Genomic DNA, 22,834 nt, shown 5'->3' on the forward strand with positions numbered 1-22,834 from the left:
TTCACTCCATTCTCTATAGTAGGATTAGGAACCAATGGGTTACAGGGGTACAGTGATCGATCAAAGTGGATTTATTTCATTCCTTCTCCACGTTGTCCTCCATCCAGCTATCTCAGTTACAATTAAAGACGGGCAGGGAGATGTCCTATCACATTCTGGCAGGGAAGCTTTGAGAGCTCATAGTTGGAAAATAAGGTTAGTTGGGAGAAATGGAGTTCAGTGAATTGGAGATGGAAAAGCGAAGAAGGCGACCTTATTAATTGGGAGGATAACGACTTTAACGATGGATGGGGTGAGAAGAGAATGCATGGAACTTTAGTAATGAGACTTCTTATCAGACTTTCTTTAATCTGTCTTTCATCCCTCAGCCTTTGGAGTCACCGACTTTCATCGTGCTACCGTCAATTCTAGTTACTCGCTAACTATCCCCGACTGATAAAGCATATGAATGAGAGCTGCCTAACTCCTGCTTGAATTCTTATTGCATCTGATCTCGCTCTCATATCTAGAAAGCAAGCCAGAGAGGAAGGAACTTCGAGAACTATACAGCAATTTGTTAATACGTATATAATATCAATGGCAATAATTCTTCCTTTAACATAAAGCTAGCCAGAAGCGAATTGCTATAATAGCTAGAGAAGTCAAAAGCATATGGAGACAAGTCGGTAGCATCGAGATTTCATCCCTCTCATTCATAAGGCATGCAGGTCGATCGTCAAGGTTTCTCATCACTTGAGTTGCCATCTCATTCTCATTTCATTCTTCCAGATAGACGGCTTCGCTTCTAATTGTCAATCATTCCGAACAAGCAAGATCTGACTGATGGATCACATCCTTTTCAAGAAAAAACAGTTGGTAGCTCAAAGGGGAACTGGTTATGCCACCTACTCGACCTACTATTGATGATCCTTAAGGTTTGGGGGTCCAACGCTTGTGTGCCTCTTTATGGGGGTATGATCGCCTTTATGTTCCAAAGGTTTTCCCTGAGAACCTTTGGTCCAACTAGAGTGGATGAGGATGAATTGATAGCTTTTCCCAGTGGGTGGCCTATGCCCCCCACCTGGGGGGTGGAAAGTAAGCGACGCTCCATATGTCTATCAAAGTCAGAGATTGAATGGGATACCAGTTTCACTGCGGCACATTGAGGATGTTGGTTTATCGAATCGAATCGAGGGAATTTCATCGAGAAAGGAAGGTCTGAGGGGAGACTCCATGTTTTAACTCTTGTTGTTTGCTCTTCATATTGATAGCTTCTTTAACTATGGATGTTTCCCACTTGGTGGGCATTTAGCTCTGGGTGGGGGGACAACTTAAGTTAGACAAACATTCATTCTTTTATCCAATTCCTCTAATCATCTTCTCGGCAAGGGCTTTCTTGAGAGTGCCAACCAAACAAAGTCCTTCTCTCCAATTCAGGGATATCTCGTCATTATAAGACTTAGTAGAGAGAAAGCTTCTTAGAAATCTCAATCATTCGGCAAGCCCTATAGTTCCCTCCCACCTGGGCCATAGTAGTACTAGCGGTTCTGAGCTATCATGATTGGTTGGCCTTTCTGTGGATCCCCACCCCACCACCCAATGTTTAATTCGAGAAAATTGACCTGAGGTAGGTACTATTGTAAAGCTTAATGCGATAATCCCAGCTAGCTGCCTTTCTTGCAATCTCCCCACCAAAATATGATATGGTCCCCACTTCCAAATGTGGAATTCAAAGTGATTGACCCAGGTCCAAAGGTTTGTCCCCTGGTCAAACCTTTCCTTCCCATTGTGGGTTGCAACGTCTGTAAAGCATCTAGTCTGTCTCTTTTCTCGAAACTATTCGGGGATTTAAGACCTAGACCTAGTCAGAACTCAAATTCTCTGGTCTGCAAATTGCGGATTTGGTCTTCGATCAACTATGGGGTCAAAAAGGAGGGGGGCTCTACCTTTCTTCTATCCAGATGTCTCAACCTTGTTCGAACTGTTATTCGATGTCCATGGGGTATGGATCAACATTTTCTCAACACGTTCGTTCAACAATAATCCCTGTTGCCTTGCCATATCCCGACGCACATAAATAGGAGTATGTTCTTCACTCCCTCCCAAATGTTGAATTCGAAGTAATTGACCCTCCCTCTTATAAGGTAAATTGAGCATGCTTCTCTTTTGCCCCACTGTCAATATTCAAAGGGGTTGTTCCCCACCTCAAGGGCTCGAAAGTCTCTTGAAATGGCCATATTTGCACATCACCTTTCCTTACTTAATTTACCACTTTTCCAAAGGGCGAAGTACATTAAGTGAATTTACGTTTATGAAATACTTCTTGTCAAGTAATCAGGTAAGCGTAATTACATATATAAAGAATGACTGGAAGATCCGAATTCATGAATGACTAGAATAAATGCATAATTGCATATATAATATATGCATTGTCGAATGAAATAACCAGAAATGCATAATTACATCAATGCATAGTTACATATATAATATATCTCATTCATGAATCAATCTCTCTCATTTGCATCATATAAGGTCAGATCTAATCATGCTAAGTGCTCAAGCGTAATTACATATATAATGAATGATTGGAAGAAATAAATGGAAGAAGTTTATCTCTTTTTCTCCAATTTCGTCAGACCAATGCAACTTATATAATGAAATAGCCAAAATCTCAACACTACGATCTAAAATGTTGTCATGTCCCCATTTTTATTCTTCTTCATAATATAGGCAGGATGGATATGCAAGATAGGGGATGGCTAGGTCAGTGGAGCAAGTTTATGTCATCAGGGGTCCCGATGGAGTTTTGAGGAGTTTTTATGGGATTTGATGGCATTCGCTTGGCATATTCCATCATCAGCACAGTTTGCCTTTCGTTCCATTGCATTCCGACAACTTTCAAAAATCAGCGTTATTATTGGGCATAACTTAATTAATTATGCTCGAGGTGGCATTCCGGGGAGATTAATTGATGGAACACCTCAGTGTAATAGCTCATTGGAACCGAAACTAGAAGACCTACATGATGGGACTGTTGGATGGGAGTTTTAGTGACCTGAGGAGACATGGTGACCAATTTACCCTTTTCTCGCATTAAAAAGAATATTTTAATTAAAATAAAAGAGGGAAAGGTGCTCCATGATTAAAATAATAATTTTAGAGGAGTTCATCAGATCTATAAAATAGGAGGAGGAGGCCATTGGAGAACATCTTGGTTTTGATATTGTTTCTTGGATATGAAGTTGAGAACATAGTTCTCTACTCCATTGGTAGCCCCAAGACGAAAACCCATGGGTGATTTAGAGAGATTGGGCGAGCACCCATCTCCCCTTGGTGGATTCATTCAGAATCCACAAGTGTAGAGATTGTTTTTCTGTTTTAGTTTGGAGACCGGAGGGTCATTCCCAGCTATTGTATTGGCATCTATCTATATATAATAATGTTGGATTTTGGTTGCTGCATTTCTCATTGTTTCTCATGTTGTGATCTTTTAATGAGATTTTGTGCAATTTATAGATTTATGGTTCTGGTTTTACATGGCAATTTTCTAGACAATGCATGATAGTTTAATATGAAGTGCTTGTGCCAAAATTAATTGATTTGGGACACTACAGTGGGATCAGAGCCTTGGTCTTGGATCAACCTACGGGTTTTCAGTTGGGAGCTCTCAGGATTATTTGTAGTCCAAAATTATTTTGGAAGGGTACAACTTAAATTATTTCAAAGTTTAAGTGGGGGCCGTCAAAATCATGCCAAGGCCGATATTTATGCAGTAAGGGCATGATCATTTGAGCAGAAAACCTTATCCCAAGGGTTAATTTCATGAGTTTATTGCATCATTCATCAAGGCCAAATTGTTAAAATTCCAGACTAAATTGCTAAAGGGTCCGAGGCACTATTTTGTTGAGTCACGTGTATTTTTAAAAGAGCAGATTGCAACTTTCCAGATGATTGTTCTCCTGACGTAACAAAATCGTCAATGTCTGCTGGTGCAATCAGAACGTTTGGGTTATGTAGCACGACCGAGCTACGGGGAGCATGTGACAAGTCGTGATTGAAACTCTGGAGCATTTGATACCGAGAGGACTAGAGACACAAAGCCTACGGAGGAGCCACACTCATTTTTAACAGGAAGATAGATCGAAGGCCGCATTGGGTCTGTGACTGGAATCCACTACAACGTCGATCAATCTATGTCAGAATATTACAGTGGAATCTGTAATAAAGAAAATTTCGGGGTCAGAATCTGAAGAAGTCGTTCGAATAATTTAGTGGGGCCGTAAATCATTTTTTTTAAGTCAAAGGAGGGGTGCATCACTCAAAGGTACACGGAAGAGCCAAATTCATAAGTGAGCTGGGCCTCAGCGAATCTACTGGGAGCGATTTGTTGGCAACAAATCAAAATAGAGGTGTTGGGCGAATTCACGTGATTGAGGATTCTGCAGGAAGGAGATTAACATGCAGATAATCTCTGTGCACAAGAAATGACATAATCACGTCATTTTTCGTGGGGTCGTTGCCATTGCATGAACGAGCAGAGCGACAGGGCTGAAGACCGAAGACAAAATTCTAATACATTTGGTCAAATCGAGCCCACCAACGCAATGATTGAGCCATCGCGGATGAGACTTTTTATCACGTGAGTTCGGGTGGCTAACTGTGTCAGATTACTCAATGACGTTGGTTATTTTATGGGCACTCGACCTTCAAAGACATGTGACGGAGTATTAATCAAGTACCAACGTCGATCAAAATTACAAGGGCTGCAGCATTTTGACAACGCATGAGAGCGGCGAACTGCATGAGTCGGGTGGTCAACATTATTGAGACGGAGCTTGATGTATTACAGTGTTGGATCGTGATTGACCAAGTAACGTTTGTAGAGACAGAGCTTAATCCAATGAGTATTGTTGCAGAGCTGTCTGTAGCAAATCATCAACAGGGCTATATTTCCTTTGTGTTGGGCGTATTTACCCTCAGTTGTGCATGGACCTGTGGTAGCAAACTCAACAATTTTACAGTAGATCGTATAAATCATAGATCAAAGAACAGATCGATTGGGTGCCATTTGCTTAGTCTTAGACATAAAATATCTCTGTAAGTAAATATAGAGGCTGAATTCCTAATATTTATTATTAAAGAGTTGAACTGACTTCCCTACAGATAAATGCATCTCCAACAAGACTAAGGAAATTTCACCATGGCAGATTCCAGGAGTATTATAGTAGCATTGGAAGGTACTCAGAGTTGGCGGCATAAGATCACTGGAAGATTACATCCTGTACAATATGTGAGAGCCAGAGTTTGGATCTAAGGCCATGGACCAGTGAACGATATAAGGCCAGATCTGCTAAGAAATATCAGCTTATCGTTAGCCATAAATGAGAATGGCCGTGAAGCTTTCCCTGTAGCAGAGATTGGCTATACACGTACTCTCAGCTGGGCGGAACTAGGTAGCTGTGATTGAGGCAGAAAGACAGAAGGGTAAGAGGTCGGTTCTCTTGGGAGCTTTATGACAGCATTGTGTTGAAGATTGAGCATCAAATTGAAGAAACAACGCTGTGCACAAACCAGGTTCTCTAATGTGCCCATTATGTTGGATTTTCATTGCCAAAGATTAGTAATATGACTATGCACCTTTCAGTTTGTTGAAAAATAATTGTTATCAGCAGAATATGCTATTTCCTGGAAGTTATTTGTTATGAAATTGGTTGGCTTGAGGTCTGGTAATGTGGATGTGCCATTAACAAAGTGTTTGACGAAATTGTACATTTAAAACCTCAGAAAATCCAGTGGCACTAGTTGCGCATTTCCATAGTGGCTATTTGTTGGAGAATTTTGGTGCTAACACCAGTCAAAAGGAAGTTGTTTTCTTTTTCTAGCCAAGGAGCCATTGAATTGTTTGCAGTCATCTTTCCCTTACCTGTAGCAGCTTATCTCAATTTACTACTTTAGATCTGATTTCCCTATGCCTGTAGCAGCATAGCCTTAGAGAAACAAGTTGATCTGATTCCTGTAGCAGCTTGTTCAGAGGCTGAGTTGGTTTTACCTGTAGTAGCTAAACCTGAGAAGATCACACATCTAATTTGCCAGTGAGTGCATTTTCCAGAAATAATGTACATAACACATGGGACAGATTTTTTTCAGCAAGGGAAGAATTTCATCTCTCTTGAGGATTGCCTCACAACCAAGTGCCAAATCTAAGCTCAGGTTCCTCTATTGCATAGCTATTGTTGGTTGTATGCTTGAAAATATACTTTGTTTGCTGTCAAGTTTATACTGGGTATTATTCAATGGTCCAGGGGATGTATCTCCAGATTAATTGTATAGGCAGAAAACTTATTTGAATTATACCATGTATCACTGTCATAATTAGTTTGCCAGAATATGTGAAAAATATCCTAAGTGATGATCAAAATTGGCTGCTAGAATATACCAGTGTCTTACATGTTGTTGTAGTAGCTTTGTATTACCATTATAGCCATATATGTTGGTTGAACAATGGAGTTTCTCAAATACCTTGTACACCAACACAACAGTACCTCAGTAAACTGCCATATGGACCAAACAAAGAAACCAAACAACAGACCTTTGTCAAGGGGAGTTTATGCCATCCTTCAGAAAGAGCAGCCAAGAGATTTGCAGCAGGAGCCAGAGATTGGACACAAGATCCTTGCACTTGGGACAGATTTGAAGCGCATGAAGGTCACATGGAAAGTCCTTTCCAAACTGGATGAAATGGATGCACTCATTTCTGAAGTAAACCAGTTAGAAGGGAAGAAACTCATTTGGGCTCTAAGACCAGCTATGCTTGCTCTCATACAACACAAGTTCTTGGAGGAACCTTGTGAAGGGGTTAGACTCCCAGTTGCATCTTGTCTCAGTCACATCATGAGACTAACCGCCCCTAGAGCTCCTTACAATGATGATGTTATGAGGAGAGTTTTCAAGCTGATAGTGGATACTTTTCAGGACTTAGACAACAGTGTGGGTCCTACATTTGGGAAGAAGCTTGAGATTTTAGAAGTTATGGCTATAACTAGGACTTATGAAGTCATGTTTGATCTAGAGTGTGATGGTTTGATCTTGCAGATGTTCCAATGCTTCTTCAGCATTAGGAAACATCATCCTGACAGAGTCATAGCACACATGCAATCCATCTTGTCCTCATGTATGAGAGGTCGTGATGCCATTTGTTGGGAGTTGTAGTCTCGATTGTTGTTTGTTTGGAGGAGAGAGCAGTTGGTCTCACCTGTTGCTTATGGTCTAGCTGAGAGGTTGGTTGAGCAGAACATTGGGCTGTTCAGGAGACAATTGACCAGGGAGGAGCAGCTCAGGTTTGGGGGCTCATGCAGCGAGAATGAGATGAGGAGGAAGGGACTTTGCTTCATCTACGAAGGGCCTTAGGACCTGACCACTCATGCTTGAGTGACACTGAGGAGATGACTAGAGCAGGGAGATATTCTTTATGTCTATCAGGATGGGGACTCTTCATTGGACGAGTCCATGGCTTCATACGATGATACCTTAGAGGAGCATGAGCAGTCATATGGAGTTGATGACAGTGGCCCAGATATGCATCCATGTGCAGTGGAGGAGTACGAGGGACATCTGATTCTTCCCATGTGGGAAAGAGATCAGGGAGCAGATGAGGGGCAGATGATTCAGCATAGAAAGCACAGAGGAGCATAAGTCATGGCGAGTCATTAACATCAGGCCAAATTCATATGATGAGCAGTCTATGGGTCCTAAGAGAGACATTCAGGATAGTGTGTCACTGGTGATGAGTCAGCATGAGCTGCATATGATGGAGTGTGAGTCAGCTGAGGAGGAGGATGCGCATAGTATGCCTGATCAGCCTTTTTGGGAGAGCCAGTTGAAGGTTCATATTGAACCCGTGATGATGGAGGATGAGCAGTCACCCTTGGGATCAGTCGTTGATGAGTAGACAAATGTATAGACAGCTGGTAGGGTAACAATATTCGCTAACACTTGTCCTCAGGAGATGCTGGAGTATGACAAGACAATTTGACAAAAGATTGGTGGATTAGAAAAGTGTGGAGTTTCCTATCAGTCAAGGGAGCTGGCAGTGCATCCATCTTTGGGTCTAGACTCTACCCATTGATGAGGTGCAAACACGTGTAGCGGCAACTAGCCGAGCTGCAACATTTTCAGGCGGCAACCCTCTCCAGGAGTACATAGACAGGGCTTGCAGCATAGTTCGGCTACTTGTACCCATTACAGGGAGAGCGACAAGACTTTCCTGATGGATATTGCTGACCAACCAAATAGGGCAGCCTGAGTTGAGCATGGACCAGTGTCAGCATAGTAGACTTATTCCTTACACAGGATTCCATGACTTAGATTGGCAGGAGATCATGAGTTGGTATCCTATTGATGGAGTATCATTCTTAGTTGGGAGCAGTGTACTGCAGGAGCCCTTAGAGGTGGGGGATATTACATGCTCCAGTCGGCAGCAAAATGTGGGTTGGCCACTCATCAGTATCTCAGTGCAGCATCAGTATGGTGAGACTGACCTTGGGGTATGCCAAGGATTGGATTGGAGAGAGGTGATGAGCTGGTACACAGTTGGTAGGGCAGCATTCATAGCCGGAGCTATAGCACAGCAGGAGCCATGTAGCATTAACGCTCCTTCTTGGTGGCATTGGGATCCAAGTGGATCTACTGGCAGCAGGTTGAGTCAGAGATGGACATGGGATCCAGGTATTGGAGGATCCAGTCATGTTTCGATAGCTTGGAGATGTGACGTGGACCAGTGGTTCGTATGGGATCCAGGCATTGGGTCTCAGTGGCATTGGGCCACCAGATTGGTCCACAGATTTAGATTGCTTGAGGGCAAGCAATCTTGGGGCGAGAGGACTGTCATGTCCCCATTTTTATTCTTCTTCATAATACAGCAAGGGTGGTATCCAAGACAGAGGATGGCCAGGTCAATGGAGCAGATTTATGTCATCAGGCGTCCCGATGGAGTTTTGAGGAGTTTTTATGGGATCTGATGGCATTTGCTTGGCATATTCCATCATCAACGCAATTTTCCTTTCATTCCGTTGCATTCCGAAAACTTTCAAAAATCAACATTATAATTGGGCATAACTTAATTAATTATGCTTGAGGTGGCATTGCGGGGAGATTAATTGATGGAACAACTTAGTGTAATAGCTCATTGGAACCGGAACGAGAAGACCTACATGATGGCATTGTTGGATGGGAGTTTCAGTGACCTGAGGAGACATGGTGGCCAATTTACCCTTTTCTCGCATTAAAAAGAATATTTTAATTTAAATAAAAGAGGGAAAGGTGCTCCATGATTAAAATAATAATTCTAGAGGTGTCCATCAAATCTATAAAAGAGGAGGAGGAGGCCATTGGAGAACATCTTGGTTTTGATATTGTTTCTTGTATGTGAGGTTGAGAACATGGTTCTCTACTCCATTGGTAGCCCCAAGACAAAAACCCTCAGGTGATTTAGAGAGATTGGGCGAGCACCCATCTCCCCTTGGTGGATTCATTCAGAATCCACAGGTGTAGAGATTGTTTTTCTGTTTCAATTTGGAGACCAGAGGGCCATCCCCAGTTATTGTATTAGCATCTATATATATATATATATATATATATATATATATGAAATAAAGCTGGATTTTGGTTGTTGCATTTCTCATTGTTTCTCATGTTGTGATCTTTTAATGAGATTTTGTGCAATTTATAGATTTATGGTTCTGGTTTTACATGGCAATCTTCTGGAAAATGCATGATAGTTTAATATGAAGTGCCTGTTCCAAAATTAATTGATTTGGGACACTACAAAGGTCACCCAGGGCAAGCATCATTGTAAGACGAGACGGGAAAAGGACCTGATCCCATACTAACCTTGATATATGAAATCGTCTAATGCCATATGTACTTATTTTCTTCAGGAGACATGGTCAAAGCCTGCTTCGATATCTGAAACTAAAATGAAATGGAATAAATTGAAAAAGATCAAGTCGTTCAGGTTTGACCAGCAACCTCTTTTATTTTTCCCAAGGAAGAGTAAGGGGGGGCCAACTATAAGGCAACTTGAATGCAGTACCAGTCGAGGCAGATAACATTCCAAAATCTTCGTCCATCACATAAGTAAGAAAGAAGCAAATCTCCCTCCCTCAAACCCCCTCATCTTTATGTGTTTCTCTCCCTAGAGACACCTGCAGCAATTCAAGCATAGAGGTAAAGTGAACAGGACCTTACTGGCTCAGCTCAGTGAGTTCTCAGGAAGGAGTGAAATTTTAATCCATATAAAAGAACCTAGCAATGCAAGAGAGGGGTGACAATTATACGACGTAATGGACAGCCCTCATCAGCCCTAAAATGCTCCTCTATGCCCCTACCACCGCAAGGAAGCCTCCATCTCAAGATCTAACTACCTATTTGTGGTAAGAAGTACCACACCTAGCTACCCATACTATCTCTATCCTGCCTACCCAAGGATCTTAAATGCCACACCTATCTGTGGTACCAAGGTACCACACCTATCCGTGGTACCAAGATACCACACCTATCCGCGGTACCAAGGTACCACACCTACCTATCCACTCTATCCTATCTATTCCGTAGGGTATGGTAACTTGCCTATCCAATCCGAGTCTATCCAAGTCTATCCAATCTGACCTACCTCTCGGCTTCAGGGGTGAAAATGCGCTTATTGCTAGCGAACATATCCAGCGGATCTCAGGCCAAACAAAGTATGCATGCTCTACCTACTGTTGAATGAAATCTATTTCATAGAAAACCCTTATGCATAACCTCTGACTCACTGATGGAATTATAGTGGAAAGATGAGTTGGGAGGGCAGAAAGATAGCTTGACAGATTGCCTTGTATGGCTAGGGACAAACCCTTGCCTTACTAGTTCAGGACCTAACTAAGTCGCCTTAGTTACAAGGTTCCTTCTTCAAATCTGAATATTGCCTACAACAGGTAAATCTAGAGATAAGGTACTGATAGTAGAGTGATTGGGCTAGTGGGGGAGCGACCCACCTCCTTACTGTTTGTGAGTGTAGGAGTAAGTGCATGAACCAACCCAATAGAGTGAAGCTCCATTATCCCTCCCTCCTTCGTGAGTGAATGAACCAACCCCTAAACAGACAGACAGTAGGAGAATGGGACAAACTTGACCCATTCTTGCTTGTTTGTTTTCCCCTTAGGGTAAAGAAGGTGTCTAGTGTTGAGAAATCTAGGGCATAGTATTATGTGATTTCTCTTCTATTAGTAAATGCTTGTGAGTGCTTTTTACTCTTTAGATTAGGATCTTCTTTTACTTAGGTTATTAGTGAACAACTACCAATGCATAAACCATAAAGAGGCAAGAGACACAAAATATAGGCTATCAGCCAGGGCCAAAACCTCTCTCTTTGAGAGGAAAACCTGAACAAATTCTTCTTCTTATAGAGATTCCAATTGACGAATACCAAGACCAAGACCCTTGACCTATTTGCCTCTCCAAGACCAATACACAAAGCTCCTTTGTCAACAATAGTCCACCTTCTGCTCCTTCCTCCTTTTCGACTTCTTCTTTAACCTTGGCTTACTTTAGACTTTCAACCTTCTTCCACTTTAGCTCCCTACGAGGATTGCACCACTGCTGCAACATATTTTGGTCTTCCCTGCTGCAACAGACTTCTCCTCTTCTCGGCCTTTACTGCTTCCATAGACTTTCACCTTTCCTCGGCCTTGACTGTTGCAATATAACTTCACCTTTCCTCAGCCTTCACAGCTGCAATATACAGGTCTGCAATTTCGTGTGTGTGGAGGTAATATGGCCCACAAAATAGTCCCAAATCAACACAAACTCCCTTGCTTCTCTTTCTTCCTTCCTTGCTGGTAACTCAAATCCCTTGATGACCCTCATACTTCAAACTGTGATCTGCGAAAATTTGCCTCTGAAATGATGCCGAGCACTCCTATTTATAGTTGTTGCCCAAGGTAATTAGCCGACCTGACATGTAGGTGAGCCGACGTGACTGTTGGAGGAGACAATTAATTCCACTTTGAAGCCGACTTGAGGTTAATGCTTGTGCTTGGTCTTGGAGGGCTATTTGACATATTCATTGACTCATATACAAATATATACCCAAGAAGGGTCCTTCATACATGACATTGACTCAATTTGACTTTATGACCAATCCTAAGGACTCACAATGGGAGTCAAACTAAAAATAAAATTCCTTGCTCATGAAACCCATGAGACAAGCATTACAATAATAATTTTATTTTTCTTCTTTTCATCAATTACATAAAATCACAATTACACATGTCATTATGAAGACCAAACCTAGTTACATTTTTCAACACTCCCTCTTAACTAGGGAGTTATTCATAATGGTACTTGGTCATTCTCAATTAGAAGAATTTCTCATAATGATAGTCGGATTGGTAACCCACCTGTATAGCATCATATCAACCAGCATTGTCACATAGCAAGGCCTTGACTAACATATCTATATCTCCACAAGATCTGAGCACAATGTTGGCGAGACCAACGATCTATAGACACCCTCATCATTGTCTCTCTCGGAACATACCCCACCTGGGTTCTCAGGGTGTGTTCCACCAGGACTATCCTTATCTTGGATTCCTAGTCCTCGAAGATATTGATCCTCAACGACTACTCTTATCTTGGATGCCCTAATACATCCTCAAAGATCATCGGATGCCAGATGTTACCAAATCCTCCATTTTGTCTTTGCAAGTGAAGACAAGAATGATGTTTATCTCTCCCTCTTAATTACAAAGGACATATCTATTCCAATAAAGGAATGTACTTATTGCTATGGAAGGAATGTACCTAAGCTCCCTCTTGGCTTAGGAATTTCCAAGTAAGAAAGTTGTTTCCAGACTCCCTCTGAATGAGGGACCTACAGCACCTACTCAGGTGGAGATGATGGGACAACCAACTGCTTGAAGAACTGTTCCTCACGATGTCATGAACTTATTTTCGTCATTCAAGAGTCTTCATATTTTGGGACTTCTTCTTAGGGCACAAACCATCCATCACTTTCATCCATGAGTCAGTCATGTCATCATCGGAAAGTGATCCATCAGTCCATATCTGGCCTTCCTTCATGCCATGTTGCCTTCTTCATGCCATAGTTCCTTAAGGATATTTCATCCTACTTCATGTGCATCAGTGGTGGAAGATATCCATAGATCTTCCTTGGCAGCCCTGCATAAACCCATCCAGATATTTGTTCAAAAATAAAGGAATGAACATTAAAATCAACATTACCTTTGTGATGGTCTTTCATCATGACATCTTTTAGTTTGCATCAACATCCTGCATACATATCGACACATCTCCCAAAGATATATATTGTCAAGGGTCTCTTTCTTTTTCAGACTCCATTAGAGTCTTCATATCTTCCATGGAGATATCCTAGTCAAATCTTCTTGGTCTTTTGGATGTTGATTGCCTTTACCATGGTTGCATATTCCATGATCTCTTCCTTCCTTTCTTCACACATTTCATTCCCAGGAGCTTCCAATCAAAGTTCCTCAATTGTAGTCAACCACCTCATACTTCATATGAGGATATTATGTTGATTTCATCTAGTGAATATATGACCCATGCATTCCTGCATTCCTTCAAGAGAGGAGATCCTTTAGAGCATTGGTTCATGATACCTGCAACCATATGACATGACTTCCACAAATGTATACATACCTCATTTTTCCTTTGGGTCATCCAAACTTCCTGCAGCAACTTCCTTGATTGAAAGAGATTCAATCCCTTGATCTGCTTCACTTTTATGTCATCATACCATCATCCCATGAATTCCACAAGATTGGAATTCTTAATGAAACACTTGCTTTTCCTCATGATCAGTGAACCTTTTAATGAAGATTCCATCCGAGAATCTTGAGGATCTAAAGTATCCCCATCAACAAATGTTTCCTTTTGACAGATGTATGTTGAACCTTGTACTAGATGACCTTGCCACTTATGTTCCCAATGAGATTCCCAAGAGCTATATCTTTGACTTCTAAACCCTCTTTCATGCTTCTCTATGATGATGTCCCGAGCTCTTGCTTTCAATGCTTTTATGATGCCTTGATGCATCCCATTTAGTGAATCATGATAGCCATATCTTACAACATAAGACTTAGGAATTTGAGAAGAACTTAGATGAGGAAGACTATCTCAGTAATAGAGATCTCTTACTTCCTCTTTCTTGGACTTCTTTCTAGCTTCCTCTACTTCTTTGGCAATATGGGCTTCTTTTCTTGCTCTTTTGTTGTCCTTTTTACCTTAGGACAATCTCTTTTTAGTTCCCATATTCCTGACACCCATAGCATTGAATCTTAGACATGTCCGTTTCCTTTTCCAAGGACCAAACTTTCCAAATTTTCCTTTTCTTCTTGTCATTGCAGCATAAGGTTGATTTTGCTTAGCTGCTCCCACATCAAATTCGGCCTTTAGTCTAAATTCTTCAATCTTGCATAGTGACCATAGATCTTGGAATGGAGTAGCTTATTTCTTCCCATAAATACTTGAAGTAAAGTTACCCCACTCCTTTGGTAGTGCATTTAATACAATTGTAGTCATTTCACTATCAGACATGAATTCTCCCAAATCTTGTAGTTGATCCCGGATCTCAAATATCCTCATAAAGAGTGAGGCTATTCCATCTTCTATTGACATCTTCAACTTGTAGATTTCTTGCCTTAATGAGATGATTTCTCTAGTAGTGCTTACGGAATATAACTCTACCAATTTGTCATAGATTTCTTTTGAAGTTTTGAGTTTAGATACATATGGGATGAGGGGATCCTTGATGGATTCTATGAGAATCCTTTGAGCCCTGTTAACCACTACGTGTCAACGACCCATAGCAGTACACCCCTTTTTTCGCAAAAGGGAGAGAAACTGATCGATGTGTTCTTACCATCCAGCGATCATCGTCAGCGTGAGGATCATGTTATAATGTAAACCCATTCTGCATGTATATAATGTAAATAATCTCAGCAAATCTGTGTTGTGTATGTAATCACTTAGGTAAACCCACTTTCCTGGTGAAGATCTACATTCCGGGAGGTTTTTTGTCTCACCGATCCATTCTCGGATGGTCGACAGAGTTTTCCTTCAGCCTTACCCCAAAGCCGGAGTGGATTTTGTCACTGGGATCTTAGGGGAGTCCTAGTGTTATAGATCGAGTCTCTGTAAAAGTGATTTGGGAATAATCCTAACTATTTGGTTAGGTTATTTTATTACAAATTGCTTAGTCTACTGGATTATATTTGTGTCACAGAAATGGGTAGTCTGTGAGGGTCTATTTCAAATGGGTTTTCCCCCTTGAGATGTAAAAAATGTAAAAATCATGATGTAAAGTGTCTTGAGGGTTAGAAAAATAATTTATCCCCTCATAGGTTAATTAATTAAATTTTTTGGCCAAAATTAATTAAAATCCTAAGCCAGAAATTTAATTAATTATAGGTCCTAGGTAAATTTAAATTTTCCAAAGGCAAAATTTGTGGGTTCTTTAAAAATTAAATTTTAAAGAGGCCTAGGGACTAAGGTTAATTGATTATTTTGCTAAATTTTAAATCTTTGGCCCATGTGGTTAAGTCAAAGTCAAAATTTTGAGGAAATTAATTCAAAAATTTAATTTTTGAATGAATTAAAATGCATTTAATTGAAAAATTCAAAATTTCCTCAATAATTTAAAATTTCGACGGATGAGATTAAAAGAAATTTTGATCCTCATCAACGGTCAAGATTGCTTTGACGAGGATCACTCGAACTAGCCGTTGGAAGATTTATCTTTAAATAGGAGGTCATTTGTCAGTTGAGATCATCTGATCTCTGGATTGTGTACTAAGCTCTCAAACTCTCTTGTATACTTTTTTGAATTAATGCAAAAGTCTTTGGGGTTTCAACGTGCTGTAGTGTTCCTCTTCATGAATTTATGGTAACATTGTTTTAATTTCTGCTTAATATTATGTGAAAACTATCAATCAGTAGCTCTCTTAGAATAATGTGAATACAGGTATCTTATTCAGTTTGTTGGATTTAGGGTAATATTTTTAATTTTGATTGAAGTAGCAGGTATCTCTATTTCTTCATAATTTTATTGTTGTTCTATTTCTCTACTTGATTTGATGGTTGATCTAGTGTTTGCAGAAGATCTCTACGGTTCTCACTGAGCGTTTGGGATAGTTCTTGGTTGGATCAGCCAACTCTCAACACATATTTTCTGAAGAGCCTACTTCATATAAGCCTCGGGATTTATCTAACAATAATCTTTTTTCTGCAGGGTGTTTTTGGGTTAGTACCTCTCTAGAATTTCAAAATATTTTATATATTTTGTGGAAATTTTAATAGATTTGGCTATTAAAAGTCTTAGATTATCGGATCTGGGAGCGGAATTGAACTCATACTCCTCAGATCTGATAGATCTGTAAATTATTTGTATAGATCTGTAAATTATTTGTGTAGATCTGTTATTCACTTGTGTAGATCTGAAATTTTATAACATAATTTTGAATTTTAACACTTGGGTTTTTGGGTTTTCTCTATTTTTGTACATATTGGGTATTGGTTTTTTCTCTTTTCATTTGTGCAGGAATAGATCTGAGAAATCAGCCAAGAAAATCTTCAGGTCTGAGCTAGATCTAGACCTTGGAGGGCAAGATCTGGGTTCAAAGATTGTTTTCAAGAATAGATCTGAGAAATCAGCCAAGTAAATCTTCAGATCTGAGCTAGATCTAGAACCTGGAGGGCAAGATTTGGGCTCAAAGATTGTTTGCAGGAATAGATCTGAGAAATCAGCCAATTAAATCTTCAGATTTGAGATTTTTCAAGCAGATTTGGGGGTTTTGAGACAGATCTAGGCCCTGGAGGGCAATATCTTATCCCAAATCTTTTTACAAGGCCAACCATTAAAGATTTTGCAATAAATCTGAAGATCTGAAGCAAAATAATTTTTTTCAAAACAAGGGTTTCAAGTTTTGGGGCTCCTAAGCCCAGATCTGCCTTCTCCTAGCCCAACGCTAGTTCTATTGGGCCTAGATTCCCCTTGCTCCATTTCTGATTTGAATATTTAATTTTCTGAAGCTAATTATTGGTGAGTTTTTGCAAAAACTTTGGTAAAAATATGTGTTTCAGGGATATAAAAATTTTGGACAACTTCGGCAATTGATCTTCAAGGCCTAGGGCCTAAGGGTTTGATTTCTAAACTACCTTTTTCCTCACTGTTTGCTACAACAGTCATATACCTTTTTAATAGTGGTGAAAAACACATTTGAGTGGTTTGAAATTAACTAAAAAATTCCTAAATACATTAATAAGTCGTTTATGTTTGATGTGTATCAAGTATTTGGCCTAAATCTACATTTTGGGTCACTGTTATCTCTAAATAATTATGTTTCTGAAGTCTAAAATATAATAGTGGAAAAATTTCATTTGTGTTAGCCTAAAATCAGTTCTTAAGTTGTCTATACATTAAGGAATTAATTTCTTGAGTTGGGCATTCATCATTAGGCTTATTTCATATTTTAATTGTTGGCTGTAATAAGTATATCAGATCTGATATAATTCCGGAAATCACATCACAACAGGCTGAATTTTTTTATAATTCATGTAGGCAAATTTGGAAAAATTTCGGTAAATTTTTGGCATAAAGATATCATTGATAGCTTACTGTTTTCATTGTCATATTGCTGCTGTCATAATTTTTTTCTTACTGCTGTCCTAAAAATTAATTTCTGAAAATTAAGTATTCTCTCATGGAATTGTGATCAAATGCATATCATTTGTTTCATAAACTGAGTATTTTTTTGAGCATCTGTTGACATTGATATCGAATAGCAAAGTTGTTTTTGTTCTCTTTGAGCTAAATTGTATCAAGAAGATTTGAAATAAGCTAGTGTTTTAACCAATGTTGCACTAATCGTTATTGGGATAATTTTGGCGCGGGGAAAAAATCAGAAAAAATCGTAAAAATCGGGAAAAAATCGGTAATAATCGGAAAAAAAAATCATAACATACAAAAATATTCATTTTTTTTCAATTTTTTTAATATCTAAACTATCTACAACATAAAATAAATACATTGACACATAAATATGATAAAAGAACTAATATATAAGATGTTTAATATCATTTCTAGTGCTAAAATCACACATAACAGTGAATCATGTCCTAAATAATAAGTCCTGACTCCTGAGTCCCAACTCAGCCTCAAAATATCAACAAAAAATATAATAATGTATTTCATGAATCATAATGTCATATACAATGAAATGAAAAAAATAACTAAAGTCTAATACTATTGATTTCCTCTACCCCTCTTGCAAGAGAATGCCATAGCTTTCCCTTTCCCTCTAGATATAGATGCTGGTGCTAGTGGAGTTGGCAGTGGAGTCTATTGTGCTCTAGAAGCTGAAGAACTAGGAGTAGGAGGCTGAGCTATAGGAGGTAGACCACGTCCTCTACTGGTCGCAGGGATAGCCCGAGCAGGTGGTGTCACCTCCTCCTCCTATTGCTCCAACTCCTCCTCCTCCTCCTCCTCCTCCTCCTCCACTACATCCTGCACTAACCAATCATCAGCAAACTCCATGAGAGGCCTCTCGGCCTCAACCCTCCATGCAGTAGTGTTGTCAATCCCATCCAATGAGATGGCCTCCATATCAGGTCTCCTCTCAAGTTACCTCACCCACAATTGAAGATTGTAGTAGACGTAGACCATGTCATTAAGTCACTGGGACTCCAACCTATACAAAGATCATGAAATAATAATTATAAAAAAAATATTGTTTAATGAATTCAAAAATTTATTTGGAAATTTACAATATTTTAAATTTTTAAGTGTTAACCTGTTGCGCTTCTTGTTGTGTATTTTTTCAAATACACTCCAGTTGCGCTCACATCCTAAGGAGCTACATGTTTGGCTGAGGATTCGAATGGCAAGCTTTTGTAGAAGGGGTACCCTGTTACCATACATTCTCCACTGCGCATCTACAACAAAATTAGAAATACAATTTTAAATAAACATAAGAAAAAAATGAAATTTTAATCGTCCTATCAGTCACAACCATGTCAAAGCCAAATGTGCCACCTGCCATCCTATATGTCTCAATTTCTTTAGAAATTTCTGTACGTTCTGCTGGAGATCGCACCATCCTCTGGACACAGGTTAAGAATCCATCCATGATCTCAACATCAAATACGAACCCACATGTGTAAGAAAATGCAGGGTTTAGGAAAATCCCAGCAGCATGAATGGGACGATGGAGTGTGTTGTTCCATCGTTCATCAATCACTCCCCATAGGATGAGTTGTCTCTGAAACCCCTCATCTCCCTTATCATCATAGTAGGCCCAAATGGATTATTTGGCCCTGTCCATGGCCTCATACAAATAGCCCATTGTGGGCTTCTCACCATCAACTAACCGAAGAACCTTTACCAAAGCTTCAGTAACGGCGCACACCTCCTGCACCCCTGCCCAGAAGTCTTCCTGGTATGAAACTAGTCTGCATATGTCCTTTCCTTCTGGTTTGCGGCTCATTGGCAAAGCACGCCACTCTGAAAGAAACATTCTCTTCACATCCCACATAGAATTCAAGAGGGATTGAAGAGATATGAAACTGGTGGCAAACCGTGTAATGGCGGGGTGCACCAACTCTTTGTTGTTGGTGAATCTTCTCATCAAGCTAAGCACAGATGTATGACTATATATAAATTTTGTAATGTTTTTGGATGACTGAACAATATCTTTGACAAAAGAAATTTTCCTTATGTCCTCCAACATCAAATCAATACAGTGCGTAGCACAAGGTGTCTAAAATAAAGTAGGATGCCTGTCCATAAGCATACTGCTAGTAGCAACATAATTTGCAACATTGTCCATTATGACTTGGACAACACTTTCTGCACCCACCTCCAAAATAAACACATCCAGCAAATCACATAAAGTTCTTGCATCTTTGATTTGTGAAGATGCATCAACATATTTGACAAACATAGTCCCCTTGGGACAACTAACCAAGAAGTTTATAAGGGTTCTCCCCTTTTGGTCAGTCCAACCATCTGACATCACAGTGCATCCTGTTTGTGCCCATGATTCCCTAAAATCCTCCAATCTTTTGGTGCAGTCAAGCTTTTCATTTTGAAGAATCTGGCCTCTCATGTCATGATAAGAAGGGATTTTGTACCCTGGGCCAACAGTTGCAATAGCATCAATAGCAAGCTGGAAAAATTGATTATTCCTTACAATGCTGAAAGGAATCACTCCAAAGGAGAAATTTTGCCAGCAACTTGTCAGCGTGTTCTTTCTCAGTTTTTTTAGCATTGAATTGATAGATGGTTGTGAACCAGGTGTGGTTCGAGGAACAAAAAATGATGAGGCAGCTACCGGGTTGGTTGATGCTGCAGTAGAACCACTGCCACTTCCTTGTTCAGCTGACTTTTTTAGTTGCCTCTTCATTTCTGCTTTGGCCTCTCTAGTGTGGTCTAAAGTTTCCAATGCTTTCATGGCTCTTCAGATGATTTCAGGATTTGTCTCTGTGCAAGGCCCTACATCAAATCCAGGGATTTGTGCAAGGTGATACTTCAATTTGTACACCCCCCAGAACATATGGTGCCCACACAACTTGCAAGACAAGTTTATTCTATCATTCGGAGCATCAGGTTCACCAAATTCCCAGAAAGGGTCCAATTTCCTTGACATGTTTGATTTTGAACTTTGAAGTTGAAAACTTGAATGGTGTTTCGGTGAACCTATGGGAAAATAAGGATTACAATTTAGTATTTACAAGTTACAAACTTACAATTTAGTATTTTACTATTTACATTGTACAAAAACTAAAAAAAAATTACATACAATTTAAGAAACCCCATTCCAAACCCAACCAAAAAAACTAAAAAAAAAAAAATACATTGGACAAATGTCAAAAACCCCATTCCAAACCCAACCAAAAAAACTAAAAAAAAATTACATTGGACAAATGTCAAAAACCCCATTCCAAACCCAACCAAAAACATAGAAAAAAACAAAAACAAAGTTACAAAACAATGAAAACACAAAACGTTGGTGCCCATACCGGTTTTATGGAGATAATGTGTCTCCTCCTTAGCTCACTCTTCGATTTTCTCCTCCAGTTAGTTGATTCAGCTCCAAAATCTCCAAGTCTCCAAACCCCAGCGCACCTTTTGCTGTCCAAATGACTAAAAAAATCGGGTTTTCCCCTTTAAAACAAGCGCTGCCCGATGAGCCCGCAACTTTTACCGAAAAAAAATCACTATTTTTTCAAAAACTCCTGATTTTTTCGAAAAAAATCGGCTATAAAAAAAAACTGATTTTATCGCCCGATTTTATTGTTGTTTTGAAAAAATCGCGATAAAACGATATTATCGCGATTTTTCCCGATTAGTGCAACACTGGTTTTAACTGTAGTATCTTCAAGAGTTTATTTTCAAAGTCTTCATCTAAAAAAAGGCGAGCATTTCATTTGGGTAATTGAGGCCTTTTGCGGCATAAGTGTTTTCCCATTCTCAAGTCAAACTTCATCTCATCTTCCGGTGCATTTGAATGTAAGTTAACTTTGCATAGATAAAATTTACTTCTAAGCATAAGCTTGGTCGACAGACAGATAGATCTCCATCCGTCTTTTCTTGAGAAGCCTGTTTTACTAGTACTTAAAACGGTGACCTTGCAGTCGTCAGAGCCACAGTTCTCTGCAGCGCCGGAGGCATCGGGTATGTTAGAATTTCAGGAGAGGTATCGTTAATCACACTTTAGTGTGCTTCTCCTAATCTTCTCTTTGCCAATTACTACGAAATCTGGCTCAACACAGAAAGGATTGAAGGGTTCACATTTAAATAAGCATTTAACTAAAATTAACCAAGATTCTTGCATCTCACATTAGTTTTAGGATTTGCATTTTATATAAAATAGTCATTCATTTAAGCAGCAGTTGATAATCGATTACTTGGCCTTAATTTCCCTAGAGATCATTGACTCCATAAGGCACTGGTATCAAAAATTTAAAATCTAATCAAATCCTATAAGTCTTGCTAAATCTGAATCAAATACTTGATCGCTTCACTGTGTCGCCCGAATTGGATGGTTCCCTGTAATATTCCTAATTAGCCATGGCTAATTGTAATATTCAATTTTGCTTATTTTTGCCTTCTATAGTTATGTATGAATAAAAAGGTGAGGAAAAGGGGACATGACACACTCTTAGAATGAAAGTCACTTCCTAGTAGCACCACGTTGTGACTTAAAGGGGAGCCAAGGGAAGCCAAGGGGGCCAAAAGGGGACGCAGAGATGGAACCCACGCAAACACTTGGAGGGACTGCACAGAAGGGAAGCAACATGTGGCAAGAGGGGAATTACGCTGGAGAATGTGGGCCTTGGGATTGAGAGAGGCACAGGCTATAAAGGAGAGAGGAGCTTCCTCATTTTGGCATTCAGTTATGAGCAAGTCTGCAACACTGTTTAGTGCATTGAGTGTCTCCGTTCGGAGATCTCACCCTTAGCCCCGGGGGACTTCGAGTGCCTGCTCGGGCAAGGTATTTCCATTAGCATTTCAGCAGTAGTTTCATCAGCATTTTGGCAGGAGGATTGAGCACCTTGGAGGACTGCGCAGCACTGAGAGGGATGACGCAGTTCTTTCTGGCAGGAGTTTTGGATTGAGGGTTTGCAGTAGGATTTGTGCTGGGAGATTGAGCAGGGGATCAGCCCTTGCATATTGGAGAGTTTTGGCAGAGGTTTCAGGCAGATTTCTGGAGGGTTTCATTCAGTGGCAGCGCAGAGCATTGAGGGACTGCGCAGAACCCCAAGGGGGTGATTTTCGGGG

This window comes from Pinus tabuliformis, chromosome 4_1 (assembly GCF_031772625.1).
Source record: "Pinus tabuliformis cultivar Carrire ecotype Pingquan chromosome 4_1, CPIR1, whole genome shotgun sequence".
Taxonomy (NCBI): Eukaryota; Viridiplantae; Streptophyta; class Pinopsida; order Pinales; family Pinaceae; genus Pinus; species Pinus tabuliformis.